Raw genomic sequence first — 20,687 nt, forward strand, 5'->3', positions numbered from 1 at the left:
TTAAAACTTGTTCTACACCATCTGAAGGAAACTCTCTGGACACAGTTGAAATAAAATGCACCAACATTTATTTTCCTAAATTTGATCAGTGTATGTGGTTAGTGGTCTTTGACCCGGTTCTTTTCCTTGGTGCAGTGCATGTTTTGTGTGTTCTAGCTCCTAATCTTATTCTGCCTTGAACTGCTTCCCTAGTGGCACGGGTGAATGAGGTGGTTGGGTCCTGGGTGCCAGAATGAAAGATGTGTAGCAGCTCCAAGGGACTGGCACAGACTTGCCTTAACCTTCTGTGCTGATCACACACCAGTTATATATTGGTGGAGTGGAAGTTCTTCTTGTTGGCATAAGCTGCTGGCTCGCCTTCCAGTGCCCTGATAGCTACGTGAGTTCATGTTATTATGCCTTGGACATGAGGGAAGCCTGCCAAATCCCAGAGCTCTCTCATTCTAGCTGTTGCCATCCATCGCAAAGGTAATGTACTGGTTTTCTCTTGCTTGGAGAGCATTGGTGACCTGCTTGATGCAGCTGGGCACCGCAGACTGGGATAAAACGGGTGATGTCCCCTGTAGCAGCCTGGAAGGAGCTTGTGCCAAAAAATTTAAGGGGGGTTGTGACTTTGACAGCCACTGGCAAAGTGTGGTCCCCTCGTCCAGCAGGCCACAGGTCCTGCTGCAACAGGCTGCATAGGTCAGAAACAGCCTACCTGGTGAAGCGCATTCTCCTCCCGCGCTGATCTTCAGAAATATCCAAGGAAGCGACTCTTGGCCTTGTGTACTGAGTAAGGCCTGCTACAAGCAACCTCCTGCACCTGCTGTCTTCTAACAGGCCCAGCTGCTGTTTGTCCTGGTTCTTGAGGCTGCTGCTCCTCTTCCTCCAAATGTTCATCCATCCAAAGGAGGGAAGCAAAAAGAGCTCCCATGATAAGCAGTGCGCACGCAATGAAAAGGAGATAAAAATCAGAAAGAAGCAAACTGTAAGCTCAGAACTTGCTTGAAAATGCACTGCTCACAATGGCGCGCAGAGCCTGATGGCCTAAGTGCTTGCAGGTGAGTGATCCTTTAAATACAGCTCGCAGTCGCGTCAGACAGTTTGTGAAGCTAATGCAGCCAAGTTTTACTCAGCAGTTTTGCTGCTGTGCAGGACTTCTGACCTGCCCAATTAAAATCGTGTTGAGGTCCAAATGATGCCATCGGACCCCTATTTGAATTAATTCATGAGGCACCTGTCTGTTTCTAGCGGGTACATTCCTGATCCAGGTTAGCTCCGGAGTTAAGATGGTGATCGGCGGGTTTCTGGCGGGAACTGGGCAGTAATCCAATGTTTGTGATTTTAACCGTTGACTCGCCCCATTCCTGCCAAGCGAGTTGGGTTGAATTGGGGCCGATACCTTTGATATATTGGTGAAAGAATCACTGATTGAAAATCAACTCAACAATCTGTCAAATTGATTTAAAGAAGAGAATTTGACAGCATATCTGTCAGAAATGTTTCTACGTGCTTCACCTACAATGATTTACTGTTGCAATGCACTGAGTATTGGGTTGCAAATGCAGCAGCCATTTTGTGTGAAGCAAGTTGCTACAAATAGCACTGAGATGAATAACCACTAAGTCTAGTTTTGGTGCTGTTGGTTGATGAAGGAATGTTGGTGGGCAACAGGAGCAAGCACTGCCTTTCTACAAATAGTGCCGTACAATCTTATTATATGTATATATATATATATGGCACTGCTCAATGGAAATTGGAGGGTGTGGTATTTTATAGGGAAGTGGGTACATTAATTGTGTTGCTGCTGATGGTAAGCGAGGGGATATGGTATTTGGTTTGTGAGGAACTGGGATGTGGTGAGGGAGTATTTTAGAAGCTTGGAAGTGAGAAGTAATGGGGATTAGTAAGTAGTTCATGATAAAAGTAATAAGGATTTGGAGGAGTAGTGGGTAGTTGGTAAAGAATATTGACTGATGAAGGGGTAGGGAGGTGAAGTGAGTATTTGAAGCCACAGGGAATATGTGTAGTAAGTATTTGGGTGAATTAATACTTGGTTTAAGTGGGTCAGCAGTGGGGATTTGGGGTAGAGCAAGGGCGCTCGGAGGGGTGCCAGGAGTGGCAAAAGATGGCAGGAAGAAGCGAGTAATGGCGGGGGCCAAGGTTAGGTTAGGGTGCAAGAATGGCAAAACCATGGGGTGGGGGGGGGGTGTGGCGGTGGTGGGGTGATGATGTGGAGGGCGGGTGGAGAGAAGGACAGAGGAACAGCAAAGTAACAAGCAGGGGAAAGGCATGGGCAATCGGACAGGTGGGGCTGGGAGTAGAGTGAAGAAGAATGAAGGTTCGAGGCTGGCATACCTTGATTTTCCATCCAATTAAAGTAATGACTGGAAAGGGGGAGCTGCAGGCCGACCAATATCTGAACAGCGGTCACTGTGTGTGTCGATCCACACTGAGATCGCCCCAGCCTAGTAAGCCAGCACCTCGTGTGTTGTGTGCTTCAGGACTGGAGGGGAAGGAAAGAAAATTGTTTAAAAAACATTAAAAATTGAAAAGAATATATATTAAAAGAAAGGTACCCAGAAAAGAGATAATTTAAAATATATTAAAAAATAAGAGGCATTCAGCTCCTTTAACAGAACTGGATGGGGAAATAATTCCCAGCAGGATCAAACTTTCTTGTAAGTGAAACACGCTCTCCTCTGACTTGCTGTTAAGTAGAGTAGCCTGTCCAAATATTTTTCAGAAAGGACTCATGTTACCTATTTATCCGCTGGGTACAAATCTAAGCAGAACTTTATATCTGAGCTGCTGAAATCATGAATAAGTGTTTAAACTTTTCTCACATTTGAACAAAACCTCAGAGAACAAAATAACAGCACATGACCTTTTATGAACCTCTCAAGAATGACCCATAAAATAAGTTGTGCTTTGAGCTGATTTAAGGATAAATTCTACACATCTTGCACAAAAATAAGTTAACTCTGCATTTTTTGGATATTACTGCACTAGCTGTAGTGCCACATCTCAGTAATATTCTCAATCCTGTCCCCATTCCTCTTGGTACGTTTAATTTTGGTGTTTTTGTAAAGGATGGAGGTAGGCCGATGTAGTGTTGTTATGCTAGATGAATCATTGCCAGCTGCATCTTACTTAAGCTGAGGCAGAGCGCTGCAAAATGCTCCATGGAGGGATGATGTATAAGTACTGTATATGATAAAGAACTTTTTATTTAAAGAAGTAAAAGAAAACATCAGCATCTGTCGCCAATATGTCCTATTGGCCTTCAGTGTTATATCATCAATGTGGATGTATACTAGCAGACCTCCAATAGCACTGTTCCCAATGAGTCAGAGGTTAAATACATAGATTTACACAGAACTTACAGCACAGAAACAGGCCATTCAGCCAACTGGCCCATGCCTGTGTTTATGCTCCACATGAGCCTCCTCCCACCCCTTTTCATCTAATACTATCAGCATATCCTTCTATTCCTTTCTCCCTCATGTACATATCTAGTTTCCCCTTAAATACATCTATGCTATTTGCCTCAACTACTCCATGTGGTAGCGTGTTTATGCTCCGCACAAGCCTCCACCCACCATACTTCATCTAACCCTATCAGCATATCCTTCTATTCCTTTCTCCCTCATGTACTTATCTAGCTTTCCCTTTATTGTATCTATGCTATTCGCCTCAACCACTCCCTCTGGCAGCGAGTTCCACAATCTAACCACTCTCTGGGTAAAGGAGTTTCTCCTGAATTCTCTATTGGATTTATTAGTGACTATCTTATATATATGGCCCTTAGTTTTCATTGCAGAGAATGGCAGTTGCTGGATGTGAAAATGGGAGAGCGGTGCAGCTCTCCACTGAAAGGGTTTGTTCAAATATTTTTTGATTGATTCCTAGAAAATGAAAACAGAGTGATTGCATGATTGGTGCTCACAGTGGGGTGTGATGGTCAGTGTGGGGAGTGATGCTCAGGGTGGGGAGTGGTGCTCAGGGTGCGGAGCGGTGCTCAGGGTGGGGAGTGATGCTCAGGGTGGGGAGTGATTCTCAGGGTGGGGAGTGGTGCTCAGGGTGCGGAGCGGTGCTCAGGGTGGGGAGTGATGCTCAGGGTGGGGAGTGATTCTCAGGGTGGGGAGTGATGCTCAGGGTGGGGAGTGATTCTCAGGGTGGGGAGTGGTGCTCAGGGTGGGGAGTGATTCTCAGGGTGGGGAGTGATTCGCAGGGTGGGGAGTGATGCTCAGGGTGCGGAGTGATGCTCAGGGTGGGGAGTGGTGCTCAGGGTGGGGAGTGATTCTCAGGGTGGGGAGTGATGCTCAGGGTGGGGAGTGATGCTCAGGGTGCGGAGTGATGCTCAGGGTGGGGAGTGATGCTCAGGGTGGGGAGTGGTGCTCAGGGTGGGGAGTGGTGCTCAGGGTGGGGAGTGGTGCTCAGGGTGGGGAGTGATGCTCAGGGTGGGGAGTGATTCTCAGGGTGGGGAGTGATTCTCAGGGTGGGGAGTGATGCTCAGGGTGGGGAGTGATGCTCAGGGTGGGGAGTGATTCTCAGGGTGGGGAGTGATGCTCAGGGTGGGGAGTGATGCTCAGGGTGGGGAGTGATGCTCAGGGTGGGGAGTGATGCTCAGGGTGGGGAGTGGTGCTCAGGGTGGGGGGTGGTGCTCAGGGTGGGGAGTGATGCTCAGGGTGGGGAGTGATGCTCAGGGTGGGGAGTGATGCTCAGGGTGGCGAGTGATTCTCAGGGTGGGGAGTGGTGCTCAGGGTGAGGAGTGATGCTCAGGGTGCGGAGTGGTGCTCAGTGTGGGGAGTGATGCTCAGGGTGGGGAGTGGTGCTCAGGGTGGGGAGTGGTGCTCAGTGTGGGGAGTGGTGCTCAGGGTGGGGAGTGATGCTCAGGTTGGGGAGTGGTGCTCAGGGTGGGGAGTGGTTCTCAGGGTGGGGAGTGGTTCTCAGGGTGGGGAGTGGTGCTCAGGGTGGGGAGTGATTCTCAGGGTGGGGAGTGATTCTCAGGGTGGGGAGTGGTGCTCAGGGTGGGGAGTGGTGCTCAGGGTGGGGAGTGATGCTCAGGGTGGGGAGTGGTGCTCAGTGTGGTGAGTGGTGCTCAGGGTGGGGAGTGGTGCTCAGGGTGGGGAGTGATGCTCAGGGTGGGGAGTGGTGCTCAGGGTGGGGAGTGGTTCTCAGGGTGGGGAGTGGTGCTCAGGGTGGGGAGTGGTGCTCAGGGTGTGGAGTGGTGCTGAGGGTGGGGAGTGGTGCTCAGGGTGGGGAGTGATCCTCAGGGTGGGGAGTGGTGCTCAGGGTGGGGAGTGGTGCTCAGGGTGGGGAGTGATGCTCAGGGTGGGGAGTGATGCTCAGGGTGGGGAGTGATGCCCAGGGTGGGGAGTAATGCTCAGGGTGGGAAGTGGTGCTCAGGGTGGGGAGTGGTGCTCAGGGTGGGGAGTGATGCTCAGGGTGGGGAGTGATGCTCAGAGTGGGGACTGGTGCTCAGGGTGGGGAGTGATGCTAAGGGTGGGGAGTGATGCTCAGGGTGGGGAGTGGTGCTCAGGGTGGGGAGTGGTGCTCAGGGTGGGGAGTGATTCTCAGGGTGGGGAGTGGTGCTCAGGGTGGAGAGTGATGCTCAGGGTGGGGAGTGGTGCTCAGGGTGGGGAGTGGTGCTCAGGGTGGGGAGTGGTGCTCAGGGTGGGGAGTGGTGCTCAGGGTGGGGAGTGGTGCTCAGGGTGGGGAGTGATGCTCAGGGTGGGGAGTGATGCTCAGGGTGGGGAGTGATGCTCAGGGTGGGGAGTGGTGCTCAGGGTGGGGAGTGGTCCTCAGGGTGGGGAGTGGTGCTCAGGGTGGGGAGTGATGCTCAGGGTGGGGAGTGATGCTCAGGGTGGGGAGTGATGCTCAGGGTGGGGAGTGGTGCTCAGGGTGGGGAGTGGTCCTCAGGGTGGGGAGTGATTCTCAGGGTGGGGAGTGGTGCTCAGGGTGGGGAGTGAGGCTCAGGGTGGGGAGTGGTGCTCAGTGTGGTGAGTGGTGCTCAGGGTGGGGAGTGGTGCTCAGGGTGGGGAGTGATGCTCAGGGTGGGGAGTGGTTCTCAGGGTGGGGAGTGGTGCTCAGGGTGGGGAGTGGTGCTCAGGGTGTGGAGTGGTGCTGAGGGTGGGGAGTGGTGCTCAGGGTGGGGAGTGATCCTCAGGGTGGGGAGTGGTGCTCAGGGTGGGGAGTGGTGCTCAGGGTGGGGAGTGATGCTCAGGGTGGGGAGTGATGCTCAGGGTGGGGAGTGATGCCCAGGGTGGGGAGTAATGCTCAGGGTGGGGAGTGGTGCTCAGGGTGGGGAGTGGTGCTCAGGGTGGGGAGTGATGCTCAGGGTGGGGAGTGATGCTCAGGGTGGGGACTGGTGCTCAGGGTGGGGAGTGATGCTCAGGGTGGGGAGTGATGCTCAGGGTGGGGAGTGGTGCTCAGGGTGGGGAGTGGTGCTCAGGGTGGGGAGTGATTCTCAGGGTGGGGAGTGGTGCTCAGGGTGGAGAGTGATGCTCAGGGTGGGGAGTGGTGCTCAGGGTGGGGAGTGGTGCTCAGGGTGGGGAGTGGTGCTCAGGGTGGGGAGTGGTGCTCAGGGTGGGGAGTGGTGCTCAGGGTGGGGAGTGGTGCTCAGGGTGGGGAGTGGTGCTCAGGGTGGGGAGCGATGCTCAGGGTGGGGAGTGATGCTCAGGGTGGGGAGTGATGCTCAGGGTGGGGAGTGGTGCTCAGGGTGGGGAGTGGTCCTCAGGGTGGGGAGTGATTCTCAGGGTGGGGAGTGGTGCTCAGGGTGGGGAGTGATGCTCAGGTTGGGGAGTGATGCTCAGGGTGGGGAGTGATGCTCAGGGTGGGGAGTGGTCCTCAGGGTGGGGAGTGATTCTCAGGTTGGGGAGTGATGCTCAGGGTGGGGAGTGATGCTCAGGGCGGGGAGTGATGCTCAGGGCGGGGAGTGATGCTCAGGGCGGGGAGGGATGCTCAGGGCGGGGAGTGATGCTCAGGGCGGGGAGTGATGCTCAGGGCGGGGAGTGGTGCTCAGGGTGGGGAGCGGTGCTCAGGGTGGGGAGTGGTGCTCAGGGTGGGGAGTGGTGCTCAGGGTGGGGAGTGGTGCTCAGGGTGGGGAGCGGTGCTCAGGGTGGGGACCGATGCTCAGGGTGGGGAGTGATGCTCAGGGTGGGGAGTGATGCTCAGGGTGGGGAGTGATGCTCAGGGTGGGGAGTGGTGCTCAGGGTGGGTAGTGGTGCTCAGGGTGGGGAGTGACGCTCAGGGTGGGGAGTGGTGCTCAGGGTGGGGAGTGATGCTCAGGGTGGGGAGTGGTGCTCGGGGTGGGGAGTGGTGCTCAGGGTGGGGAGTGATGCTCAGGGTGGGGAGTGGTGCTCAGGGTGGGGAGTGATGCTCAGGGTGGGGAGTGGTGCTCAGGGTGGGGAGTGATGCTCAGGGTGGGGAGTGGTGCTCAGGGTGGGGAGTGGTTCTCAGAGTGGGGAGTGGTGCTCAGGGTGGGGAGTGATTCTCAGGGTGGGGAGTGATTCTCAGGGTGGGGAGTGGTGCTCAGGGTGGGGAGTGGTGCTCAGGGTGGGGAGTGGTGCTCAGGGTGGGGAGTGGTGCTCAGGGTGGGGAGTGATGCTCAGGGTGGGGAGTGATGCTCAGGGTGGGGAGTGATGCCCAGGGTGGGGAGTAATGCTCAGGGTGGGGAGTGGTGCTCAGGGTGGGGAGTGGTGCTCAGGGTGGGGAGTGATGCTCAGGGTGGGGAGTGATGCTCAGGGTGGGGACTGGTGCTCAGGGTGGGGAGTGATGCTCAGGGTGGGGAGTGATGCTCAGGGTGGGGAGTGGTGCTCAGGGTGGGGAGTGGTGCTCAGGGTGGGGAGTGATTCTCAGGGTGGGGAGTGGTGCTCAGGGTGGAGAGTGATGCTCAGGGTGGGGAGTGGTGCTCAGGGTGGGGAGTGGTGCTCAGGGTGGGGAGTGGTGCTCAGGGTGGGGAGTGGTGCTCAGGGTGGGGAGTGGTGCTCAGGGTGGGGAGTGATGCTCAGGGTGGGGAGTGATGCTCAGGGTGGGGAGTGATGCTCAGGGTGGGGAGTGGTGCTCAGGGTGGGGAGTGGTCCTCAGGGTGGGGAGTGATTCTCAGGGTGGGGAGTGGTGCTCAGGGTGGGGAGTGATGCTCAGGGTGGGGAGTGATGCTCAGGGTGGGGAGTGATGCTCAGGGTGGGGAGTGGTGCTCAGGGTGGGGAGTGGTCCTCAGGATGGGGAGTGATTCTCAGGGTGGGGAGTGATGCTCAGGGTGGGGAGTGATGCTCAGGGTGGGGAGTGGTGCTCAGTGTGGTGAGTGGTGCTCAGGGTGGGGAGTGGTGCTCAGGGTGGGGAGTGATGCTCAGGGTGGGGAGTGGTTCTCAGGGTGGGGCGTGGTGCTCAGGGTGGGGAGTGGTGCTCAGGGTGTGGAGTGGTGCTGAGGGTGGGGAGTGGTGCTCAGGGTGGGGAGTGATCCTCAGGGTGGGGAGTGGTGCTCAGGGTGGGGAGTGGTGCTCAGGGTGGGGAGTGATGCTCAGGGTGGGGAGTAATGCTCAGGGTTGGGAGTGGTGCTCAGGGTGGGGAGTGGTGCTCAGGGTGGGGAGTGATGCTCAGGGTGGGGAGTGATGCTCAGGGTGGGGACTGGTGCTCAGGGTGGGGAGTGATGCTCAGGGTGGGGAGTGATGCTCAGGGTGGGGAGTGGTGCTCAGGGTGGGGAGTGGTGCTCAGGGTGGGGAGTGATTCTCAGGGTGGGGAGTGGTGCTCAGGGTGGAGAGTGATGCTCAGGGTGGGGAGTGGTGCTCAGGGTGGGGAGTGGTGCTCAGGGTGGGGAGTGGTGCTCAGGGTGGGGAGTGGTGCTCAGGGTGGGGAGTGGTGCTCAGGGTGGGGAGTGGTGCTCAGGGTGGGGAGTGATGCGCAGGGTGGGGAGTGATGCTCAGGGTGGGGAGTGATGCTCAGGGTGGGGAGTGGTGCTCAGGGTGGGGAGTGGTCCTCAGGGTGGGGAGTGATTCTCAGGGTGGGGAGTGGTGCTCAGGGTGGGGAGTGATGCTCAGGGTGGGGAGTGATGCTCAGGGTGGGGAGTGATGCTCAGGGTGGGGAGTGGTCCTCAGGGTGGGGAGTGATTCTCAGGTTGGGGAGTGATGCTCAGGATGGGGAGTGATGCTCAGGGTGGGGAGTGATGCTCAGGGTGGGGAGTGATGCTCAGGGCGGGGAGTGATGCTCAGGGCGGGGAGGGATGCTCAGGGCGGGGAGTGATGCTCAGGGCGGGGAGTGATGCTCAGGGCGGGGAGTGGTGCTCAGGGTGGGGAGTGGTGCTCAGGGTGGGGAGTGGTGCTCAGGGTGGGGAGTGGTGCTCAGGGTGGGGAGTGGTGCTCAGGGTGGGGAGTGGTGCTCAGGGTGGGGAGCGGTGCTCAGGGTGGGGACCGATGCTCAGGGTGGGGAGTGATGCTCAGGGTGGGGAGTGATGCTCAGGGTGGGGAGTGGTGCTCAGGGTGGGTAGTGGTGCTCAGGGTGGGGAGTGACGCTCAGGGTGGGGAGTGGTGCTCAGGGTGGGGAGTGATGCTCGGGGTGGGGAGTGGTGCTCGGGGTGGGGAGTGGTGCTCAGGGTGGGGAGTGATGCTCAGGGTGGGGAGTGGTGCTCAGGGTGGGGAGTGATGCTCAGGGTGGGGAGTGGTGCTCAGGGTGGGGAGTGATGCTCAGGGTGGGGAGTGGTGCTCAGGGTGGGGAGTGGTTCTCAGGGTGGGGAGTGGTGCTCAGGGTGGGGAGTTATTCTCAGGGTGGGGAGTGATTCTCAGGGTGGGGAGTGGTGCTCAGGGTGGGGAGTGGTGCTCAGGGTGGGGAGTGGTGCTCAGGGTGGGGAGTGATGCTCAGGGTGGGGAGTGGTGCTCAGTGTGGGGAGTGGTGCTCAGGGTGGGGAGTGGTGCTCAGGGTGGGGAGTGATGCTCAGGGTGGGGAGTGGTGCTCAGGGTGGGGAGTGGTTCTCAGGGTGGGGAGTGGTGCTCAGGGTGGGGAGTGGTGCTCAGGGTGTGGAGTGGTGCTGAGGGTGGGGAGTGGTGCTCAGGGTGGGGAGTGATTATCAGGGTGGGGAGTGGTGCTCAGGGTGGGGAGTGATGCTCAGGGTGGGGAGTGATGCTCAGGGTGGGGAGTGATGCTCAGGGTGGGGAGTAATGCTCAGGGTGGGGAGTGGTGCTCAGGGTGGGGAGAGGTGCTCAGGGTGGGGATTGATGCTCAGGTTGGGGAGTGATGCTCAGGGTGGGGACTGGTGCTCAGGGTGGGGACTGGTGCTCAGGGTGGGGAGTGATGCTCAGGGTGGGGAGTGGTGCTCAGGGTGGGGAGTGGTGCTCAGGGTGGGGAGTGATTCTCAGGGTGGGGAGTGGTGCTCAGGGTGGAGAGTGATGCTCAGGGTGGGGAGTGGTGCTCAGGGTGGGGAGTGGTGCTCAGGGTGGGGAGTGGTCCTCAGGGTGGGGAGTGGTGCTCAGGGTGGGGAGTGGTGCTCAGGGTGGGGAGTGGTGCTCAGGGTGGGGAGTGATGCTCAGGGTGGGGAGTGATGCTCAGGGTGGGGAGTGGTGCTCAGGGTGGGGAGTTGTCCTCAGGGTGGGGAGTGATTCTCAGGGTGGGGAGTGGTGCTCAGGGTGGGGAGTGATGCTCAGGGTGGGGAGTGATGCTCAGGGTGGGGAGTGATGCTCAGGGTGGGGAGTGGTCCTCAGGGTGGGGAGTGATGCTCAGGGTGGGGAGTGATGCTCAGGGTGGGGAGTGATGCTCAGGGTGGGGAGTGATGCTCAGGGTGGGGAGTGATGCTCAGGGCGGGGAGTGATGCTCAGAGCGGGGAGTGATGCTCAGGGCGGGGAGTGATGCTCAGGGCGGGGAGTGATGCTCAGGGCGGGGAGTGGTGCTCAGGGTGGGGAGTGGTGCTCAGGGTGGGGAGTGGTGCTCAGGGTGGGGAGTGGTGCTCAGGGTGGGGAGTGGTGCTCAGGGTGGGGAGTGATGCTCAGGGTGGGGAGTAGTGCTCAGGGTGGGGACCGATGCTCAGGGTGGGGAGTGGTGCTCAGGGTGGGGAGTGATGCTCAGGGTGGGGAGTGATGCTCAGGGTGGGGAGTGATGCTCAGGGTGGGGAGTGGTGCTCAGGATGGGTAGTGATGCTCAGGGTGGGGAGTGACGCTCAGGGTGGGGAGTGGTGCTCAGGCTGGGGAGTGATGCTCAGGGTGGGGAGTGATGCTCAGGGTGGGGAGTGATGCTCAGGGTGGGGAGTGGTGCTCGGGGTGGGGAGTGATGCTCGGGGTGGGGAGTGGTGCTCAGGGTGGGGAGTGATGCTCAGGGTGGGGAGTGATGCTCAGGGTGGGGAGTGATGCTCAGGGTGGGGAGTGGTGCTCAGGGTGGGGAGTGATGCTCAGGGTGGGGAGTGGTGCTCAGGGTGGGGAGTGGCACTCAGGGTGGGGAGTGGTGCTCAGCGTGGGGAGTGGTGCTCTGGGTGGGGAGTGATGCTCTGGGTGGGGAGTGATGCTCAGGGTCGGGAGTGATGCTCAGGGTAGGGAGTGATGCTCAGGGTGGGGAGTGGTTTCAAACTATAACCTCGACCCCTATGTTTTATTTTTTCTTTCACATGGCAGCTGTTGATGATTCTGCCATCGCCATTTACACCTCATCTCGAGTCATCTTTTGTTTCTTAACTTGTCCCATTACCAACTCCTTTTGCCTTGCACCATCATCCCTTTTGTCTTTTAATCTCTCCTGCCTTCCATCCTATCACAAACCTTCCTTTTGTTCTGTCCTGCCCTGCTCCCTTTCCCTGCCCCACACTTGCTTAAAAATTAGTTACTTCTCCAATTTTTTTCCAGTTCTGATGAAGGGTGTCATCAACCTGAAACGTTAACTGTATTTCTCTCCCCACAGATGCTGCCTGACCTGCTGAGTGTTCCCAGCATTTTCTGTTGTTATTTCGGATATCCAGTATCTGCAGTATTTTGCTATTGAGTAATAGTACAATACTTTCAGAAGTTGTTACCTATTAATATAAATAATTAATTTTAAACAAATGCAAACAAGTATAAACAAATGAAAGAAAATCAGCTGCTATCATATTGCATGGAACATGTAACAAAATATGATTCCACTTTGAAATTGTTCAAAATTTAATTTGTCACACGTAAAATAGACTGTAAGCAATTGCTTGAATATAGTAACCTAAACTGTTTCATCAAAACTGTGTAATTGTTTTATGTCTATTGTCGTACATACCATACTTCCAGCAGTGTTCAGCTTAGCAGAGAAAGCTTGTCGCTGGCCAAAAGGATTCGTGAACTTATTGACACCTTAAGTGTTATGCCTGAAATGTGACAAACACATGTTAGCATGCACATTGTGCACACATACATACAGTCTAGCTGATATCCTGCGATACTGGTCATGGTGATTCAGAGGTTCTGCTGTTGAAATGGTTGGGGAGAGGTGCGGGGATATGGACATGGGGAGAGGAACACATTTCCAAAGAAAATTTTTAAAAGAGGTTTGTAAGCGATCTCCCAAGTGATAGCGAACCATGTAATTATTTTTTAAATATTCGTTTCTGGAAAATGAATAGCATTTTACTCACCGTCTACAGGTACCATGATTACTTAAATAAATTTGTTCATATGAAGAATAATTGCTTTCAAATTTCAGTATAAACAAATAAAAAAGGTAGTTGTGATAACATGTTTCAAAATATTCTGTATTTTAATCTTCCCATTTCTGTGTCTTCTATCTCCGTCTCTCACTCTGTATCTGCCTATGCATCTGTCTCTCTGTCTGTAAAAATAAGCCCCTGAAAATAGTTTACCTACGAAACCCAAAAAAGTTCTAAAGTTCAAGCTTCAACTTGTTTGCACGTCTTTAGGAAAGGCAAACCAATAATTATAGCTAGAATCCTCACACGTCAAGTTGTACCACAGATTGTCTGCAGACAAGCATACTGAAGCATGTTGGGAGTTTTCTCTGTGGTGCACACGGCCACACCGCAGTATGCTGGGAATTGTCGGCACAGGTGCTTGGCTGTTGTGGCTGTCTCTTCCATTGCAGTGATGGCTCTGGGAGGAACTAAGTCAAATTCTGGGCTTCTCAGTGAAGTAGGGACCACCAACTGAAAACAATGCCGCTGACATTTCAAGCACAGAAGATACAATTCTTCAGGTAAGTGGAATCAAGTTCCTGTCAATTTTGTAATCTTTAATTGTTACTGTGCTACAAGCCTGATTTTCAGAGCAAATGCTGTGTTCAGTGAAAAATACAAGAAGGAGGCAGGAAGAATTTTCAAACAACATTTAAAGCAATTTAGTTGGCATTGCTTCTGCTCCTTGTTATTGACACCTGTTGCGGATTGCTGATTTTTTGACAGGAAGTTTTTGAAATTGCTGCCTGTTAATTTTCATTCCCGATTGCTGTGTATTGATTGGAATGCTCTGTACCTGATGAGTTGTGATTTTTTTTGCTGATTTAGGAATATAAAAATTTGAGCCAATCAACTGCGAGAAATTTGTATACCCATGTGACGGTCAAAATCTGATACCTGAAGTATGATGCCCATAGCATGAGGAGGAAATGTGGCACAAGATGCATTATGGACAAAACCTCCGCTGAATAACCCATTATATATAGACTGTATATATATAGCAGAAGCCCCATAGAGTTGCTCACAGTAAGTTAGAGGATATGCTGTTATATAATGACAGTGTTATACCATAACATTTTAATTTTAATTTTAATCAACAATATGATTTGAAAGTGCTAGTGTGCTGCCTCTGCCAACCTAGCTAATAGCATTCTAAGTTTCTGTGGTAAACCACTTTTATCGTTCACTATCGTTACACTATAGTTATCACTGTTATATCGTTACTCTATGGTTATCACTGTTCACACTGTTGTATCACTATACGAGGTCGCCTCTTGTCACACTGCTATACCTGGGCTGACCACTGCTGACTCCGCCCATGACTCCACCTACCTGCCCAGGTATAAAGGTAGTCAACTGGCTGGCATTCCTCCTTGTTGTATCCGATCACCCACGAGGGTGGGCTCTGTTATTTAGCCAATAAAAACCTATAGTTACTTTCTTAACTCGTCGCTTTTCATTGGATGAATTGATAGGTATATCAATTTTATTGGCTAAATTTTAAAATGTCGACACTTGAGCAGTCAAACGACCAGCCAAACGACCAGCCAAGTGACCAGCCAGACGCCCAGCTACAACAGCCACAGCAGCCGGCCTGGCTGCGAGCCCTCAGACCACCGTACCTGGACCTAAACCCACAGGCAGCAAACTCAGCCCTCGACTTCGAACACTGGCTGAGCTGCTTCGAAGCCTGCCTGGGAGAATCCGGCGTGCCTCAGAAATCCATGCTAAGAGTTCTGAACGCCCAAGTGAGCCCTAAAGTATTCGCACTCATCCGGGACCTTAACACATACGAGGACGCCATCAACCGGCTGAAAAGACAGTACCAAACCCCGGTAAATTCCATGTATGCCAGACACCTCCTAAGATCCCGCCCGCAACAGCCAGGAGAGCCCGTGGAGGAATTTTTACGGGTGCTACAAGCACTCGGCAGAGACTGTAACTTTAAAGCGGTAACGGCGGCAGAAAATACTGAAGACAATGTCCGCGATGCCTTCGTGAAAGGCCTGCGGTCCGACTACTCACGGCAAAGACTACTGGAAGCAAGGGACCTCGACCTGGACAAAGCTGCAGCCCTCGCTCTCTCTCTAGAGGTGGCCCATCAGGACCTCGAGGCATACTCAAGGTACTGTAACTCGCGACCCTGGGACTTGGGACCGACCCCGACCGCGATACCTCCCGGCAGCGCTGCATTCCATCCGGTCACTACTTTGCACTGCCATCAACGCCACCCCCCATGAACGAATGTTTGCTTTCCCCAGGAAGTCGACTACGGGAACCACGCTACCAACCTGGCTGACCTCTCCGGGGCCCGTCTTGCTGCGAAAGCACGTGAGGGCCCATAAAATGGACCCCCTGGTCGAGAGGGTGGACCTCCTGCATGCCAACCCCCAGTACGCCTATGTGGCATACCCAGACGGGCGGGAGGACACAGTCTCCTTACGAGACCTCGCACCCTCGGGCACTCCGGAGACACCACCTTCACCCCCCCCCACCACCCCCCCAATTCCAGACCAGGTAGACGGCATGCCGGAACCCCACGAGCCTTCGCCGACCACGCAGACACCAGCATTAACACCGGATAATGCAACACCGCCGCTGCGACGATCAGAAAGGCTTACGAGGCCTCCGGACAGACTGACATACCAGAACTGGTAGTACACTTCACCCCACCGGACTCAAATCTAAACAAGGGATGAATGTGGTAAACCACTTTTATCGTTCACTATCGTTACACTATAGTTATCACTGTTATATCGTTACTCTATGGTTATCACTGTTCACACTGTTGTATCACTATACGAGGTCACCTCTTGTCACGCTGCTATACCTGGGCTGACCACTGCTGACTCCGCCCATGACTCCACCTACCTGCCCAGGTATAAAGGTAGTCGACTGGCTGGCATTCCTCCTTGTTGTATCCGATCACCCACGAGGGTGGGCTCTGTTATTTAGCCAATAAAAACCTATAGTTACTTTCGTAACTCGTCTACTGTAACAGCTGCTCAAATAGTGAGCTTAGGTTCTGCTTACCGGCAGCCCATTCCAACCTCTAAAACTGAATAGTGCCAGTGAGCTGAGTGCTTGCCGTCTATATGGCCGGCCAGCTGTTATCGTAACCAACTGGAAACCTACTTCAATGTTAGGCATGTGAAAAAAGAGGAACACGGGCCCTTAAAACATGTTACTGACTGAAATTTTATTTTTTATTTGCTTATGGGATCTGGGCGTCGCTGGCAAAGCCAGCATTTATTGCCCATCCCTAGTTGCCCTTGAGAAGCTGGTGGTGAGCTGCCTCCTTGAACCGCTGCAGTCCGTGTGGTGAAGGTGCTCCCACAGTGCTGTTAGGTAGGGAGTTCCAAGATTTTGACCCAGCGACGATGAAGGATCAGGGATATATTTCCAAGTCAGGATGGTGTGTGACTTGGAGGGGAACTTGGAGGTGGTGGTGTTCCCACGCGCCTGCTGCCCTTGATGAAGCTATGTCCGTTTATGGAAACAAAATCCAATTGTTGTTGAGTAAACAAAGGTTCGGGTCATTCAGAGTTTAATTGATATTTTGTCATGGAACTTTGCAGATTTCAATATGCTTGTCAGCTTCAGGCTGTAGGTTACAAGTGCAGTTCAGAAGTGCCCAGCATTGTAAGGTTGTTTTTCTAGGTGGAAGAGGTCGCGGGTTTGGGAGGTGCTGCTGAAGAAGCCTTGGCGAGTTGCTGCAGTGCATCTTGTAGATGGTACACACTGCAGCCACGGTACGCCGGTGGTGAAGGGAGTGAATGTTTAAGGTGGTGGATGGGGTGCCAATCAAACGGGCTGCTTTGTCCTGGATGGTGTTGAGCTTCTTGAGTGTTGTTGGAGCTGCACTTATCCAGGCAAGTGGAGAGTATTCCATCACACAAATTGAATATAACTCTTGGGTCTCACACTCTCTCTCTTTGTGTAAGTCTCTCCTTAAGTCTCTCTCCAATCTTCTTGACAAGAAATGGGGTGCAATGGGCAAGACGGGCGTGCTCGATAATCGGTTAATATATATTATTAGTGGATCTCCCTTGGAATTGCTTATGGCGAGGTAAATTTGTTTTATAAGGACAGGTGTGTTATATCATTTCCTGTACCATATCCCATCCAGCTAAGATGAAGCTATGTCCGTTTATGGAAACAAAATCCAATTGTTGTTGAGTAAACAAAGGTTCAGGTCATTCAGAGTTTAATTGATATTTTGTCATGGAACTTTGCAGATTGAAATATGCTTGTCAGCTTCAGGCTGGAGGTTACAAGTGCAGTTCAGAAGTGCCCAGCATTGTAAGGTTGTTTTTCACCTGTAACACAGTTTGACGTGTGGAGAGTGGTATCTATATATCTGTGTCATTATAAAATGCATTTTTGCTCATTCATGTTGGAGTGGGAATGGCCTCTATATTTTACATGAAATATTCAAGGCCATTTCCAGCCTGATGCTCCAAGGAAACTCCAATGTATTATTGTATAAATGAACCATGGGCACTACTGCAATTATATAGGGCCCTGGTGAGACCACACCTGGATTATTGGGTACAATTTTGGTCTTCTTACCTAAGGAAGGATATACTTGCCATAGAGGAAGTGCAACAAAGGTTCCCCAGACTGGTTCCTGGGATGGGGGGATTGTCCTATGAGGAGAGATTGAGTAGACTAGGCCTATATTCTCTAGAGTTTAGAAGAATGAGAGGTGATCTCATTGAAACATACAAAATTCTTACAGGGCTTGACAGGGTAGATACAGAGAGGATGTTTCCCCTGACTGGGGAGTCTAGAACCAGGGGTCACAGTCTCAGAATAAGGGAGCGGCCATTTAGGGCTGAGATGAGGAGAAATTTCTTCACTCAGAGGGTGGTAAATCTTTGGAATTCTCTACACTAGAGGGCTGTGAAGGCTCAGTCGTTGAGTATATTCAAGACAGAGATCGATAGATTTCTGAATAAAGGGAATCAAGGGATATGGGGATAGTGCAGGAAAGTGGAGATGAGGTAGAAGATCAGCCATGACCTTATTGAATGGCGGAGCAGGCTCAAAGGGCCAAATGGCCTACTATTGCTCCTATTTCTTATGTTCTTATGTTCTTAAGAGGGTGCAGAGGAGATTTACCAGAATGGTTCTGGGGATGGGGGATCTTAGCTACAAGGACAGGTTGGAGAAGCTGGATTTGTTTTCATTAGAGCAAAGGAGGTTGGGAGGTTATTTGATAGAGGTGTACAAAAATATGACGGGTTTGGATAGGCTAGACGGGGAAAGGCTGTTCCCACTAGTTGATGGTACAGATTTAAGGTTTTGGGCATGAGATACAGGGGGGATGTGAGGAAAAGCTTTTTACGGTGCGAGTGGTGAGGACCTGGAATTTGCTGCAGATGGAAGTGGTGGAAGCAGAGACTGGTTCCAAGGGGAGACTGGATAGGCACTTGAGCAAAATAAACTTGCAGGGCTACGGGGATAGTGCGGGAGAATGGAACTGACTGGATTGCTCTACAGAGAACTGGCACAGACTCGATGGGCCGAATGGCCTCCTTCTGTGCCGTATGACTCTATGACTATGACTCTGTGAATCTATTGGGGGCGAAATTCGGTATTGCCCCGTTTGGGGCGCTAGTATTGGCGGTGCGCAAAGTTTAGCGCCAGGCGCAAATTATCGCCACCTCCTGCGAAATTGGGTACCTGCGCCCTTGAGGGTGATTGTGGCGCTAAATCAGGCGCTGCACGGCAGTCTTAAGGCGCTAACCCAGTGGAGCGAGGCGCTACCTCACAGTACTGGCGAAGCTCATGTGATTTCAGTCAGCAATGGAACACAGACACACTGGCACCATTCAATTCTTAAAGGGGTGTTCTGACGAATGGTCATTGACCTGAAACGTTAAATCTGTTTCTCTCTTCACAGATGCTGCTTGACCTGTTGAGTTTCTCCTGCATTTTCTGTTTTTTTCTTAAAGGGGAGGGTTGATCTTACCTTGTTCTCCATCCACGTCCTGCTCATTGCAGCCTTGAATCTCGGCCTGAATCTCAGCCTGGAGAGACCTGTACATCTAATCTGCTGGAAAGAACAATGGAGAGAACCAGGGAAAGATCTCAGAGTGCAGACCCCACAGTCTCTTCTAATTCGATACAAGGAAGGGCAAATCAAAACCAACCTGCAAAACTTCTTCACACAGCGTGGAATCTCTCCAGAAGTCTGTCTCTCTCTCTCACAATGTGTGGTGCAAAAATGTCACCTTCAAAAAAAGGCAGGAGGTGTTCCCCTTTAAATAGCGCTCCCCTAGTCCCTTTCAGACAGCATAACGCTCCCCTCAACCAGTCGTTGCTAGCGCCAGGTGGTAAGGCAGGGGGCGCCACTGAATTTCCAGACCGGGGCGCCCCAAGGGCGTTGCACTCTGGAATGACATCACGATCTGCATGTGCCGGTGAGCGGGTGCTACAGTTTAGCGCCAGCGCTAAATGTGCGCTCAATTTGGGAAGAGGCGCAGGGTTCGCTACGCCCGGGCGCTAGTTGGTTAGCGTCCCACTTCTCGACCTCTTTAGGCGCTAACGGGTGGTGCAACCAACCGAATTGTTCCCCTATGATTCTTAGAAGCTCTGTTAATGATTGTATAGTGACATGAAATGGCACTTCCATACTTTGAATAAAACAGTAAGTCAGCTTATTGGTCTGGAGACTGATGTACTATCTGAAAAGGAAACTCAAGCTTCACAATCTCAATATTTGGGAAGTGTTTCTCTTGTAACAATCCTGAGGGAGTGGGCCATGGAAAGCTGAAGTAATGGCACCTCCCAACTCTGGGGAAGGAGAGGGGGGATGTTGGATATATAAGGCAAAACAGAGATAGTAAGAAAAAAAGAGAAAAAGATTTTGAATAAATGAAGTACCATTGCAGTTGCTAAATGCTATCATTGTTACTGTTTATTATTTTAGTATTAAATACATATGCATAAATAATAACTGGGTCTGGAAGAAATTGAAGAGCCTGCTAATGATGCTTATGTAGGTTTTCCCACTGTTTCCAAGTGAAATGAATTAGTTTCATTTCACTAATTGCCAAATTGAAGGTTTTTTTTCTGCTGACACTTTGAAATAAAAATGGTGGGTTTTGAATTTTCTGTGGTTTTGTTCAGTGTTCTGTTTTTACAAGAAACTACAACCTTATGCTTTTTTGGAAAGAAAAATGCTAATTTTTTGTGAGATCTGTTGAGAATCCAAAACAGCAAAATAGAAAACAAAAATTTGAACAACTGTTTCCAATAAGCACCAGTCAAATGAGGAGACAATAGGATTTTATTCAGCCAGTCTTCATTTTTTTTTTATTTTAAGAAGCAAAGACCATTTCCTGCTAATGTTTATACAGTTCAGTCCGTGCCAGCAAACTGTCCAAAATAAAGCAATCTATGTAGAACAGGATAAGATATTTGAGATTTCCTGATTTCTGGAAAGACAGAACAAGGGCCAATTAAATAACTTTCTTCCTTAAATTCTTCCGTGCTCAATCTGGGAACTATTACTTTTTCCATTGAGAGCTTCCTTTCATAAAGATTCTTGTGCAGTTAGAGGGGCAGAGTACAGAAAACAGAAATTTGTAACATTTTTACTGAAAATAAACAGCACAGAAGTAACAGGTGTCTAAGTTCAATAATGCTGACAGAAACTTTCTCTGAAAATTTACTGCCAAGAACAACATGAGCCATGGAAGCATAGACTTGTGTCTTTTTTTTTTACCTAAAATGGCATTATAGTGAAGGGAATTGATTGGCTCGTAAAAGCAGATAGTGACCTATCACCAAAAAAGGCACACACAGTACAATAAATAAACCAAAATAATGTGTAGTTTATTAGTATTGTGTTAGTACACTGTAACAGTAGAGTTTTGAGTTTGTGTGCGCATAAGTCACAGTTTTATGTTGCAACTGTATTACTAGTGTCTCCCTTTGATTCATCTTTTTGAGCACAGTGGGAAGGGCAAGTTCTATTACATTGGTGTGGGTTTAGTCCATGTCCGACAGGTTTCCAGTTTTATTTATTTTAAAGAATAAAAGAAAGATGTACTTCATCACATCT

The 20,687-nt window shown here is 51.8% G+C and overlaps 1 long non-coding RNA gene across 1 annotated transcript; it reads left to right on the forward strand.

The window, feature by feature from the left end:
* The first annotated feature begins 406 nt into the window (after positions 1-406).
* LOC147111488 (uncharacterized) lies at positions 407-14,050 on the forward strand. Its single transcript, XR_015079698.1, has 2 exons — positions 407-1,043; positions 13,442-14,050. It is a non-coding gene; the product is annotated as an uncharacterized LOC147111488 (long non-coding RNA).
* Positions 14,051-20,687: the final 6,637 nt, after the last annotated feature.

This window comes from Somniosus microcephalus, chromosome 10, assembly GCF_052327205.1.
Source record: "Somniosus microcephalus isolate GS21.2 chromosome 10, FLI_Smic_1.0, whole genome shotgun sequence".
Lineage (NCBI taxonomy): Eukaryota > Metazoa > Chordata > Chondrichthyes > Squaliformes > Somniosidae > Somniosus > Somniosus microcephalus.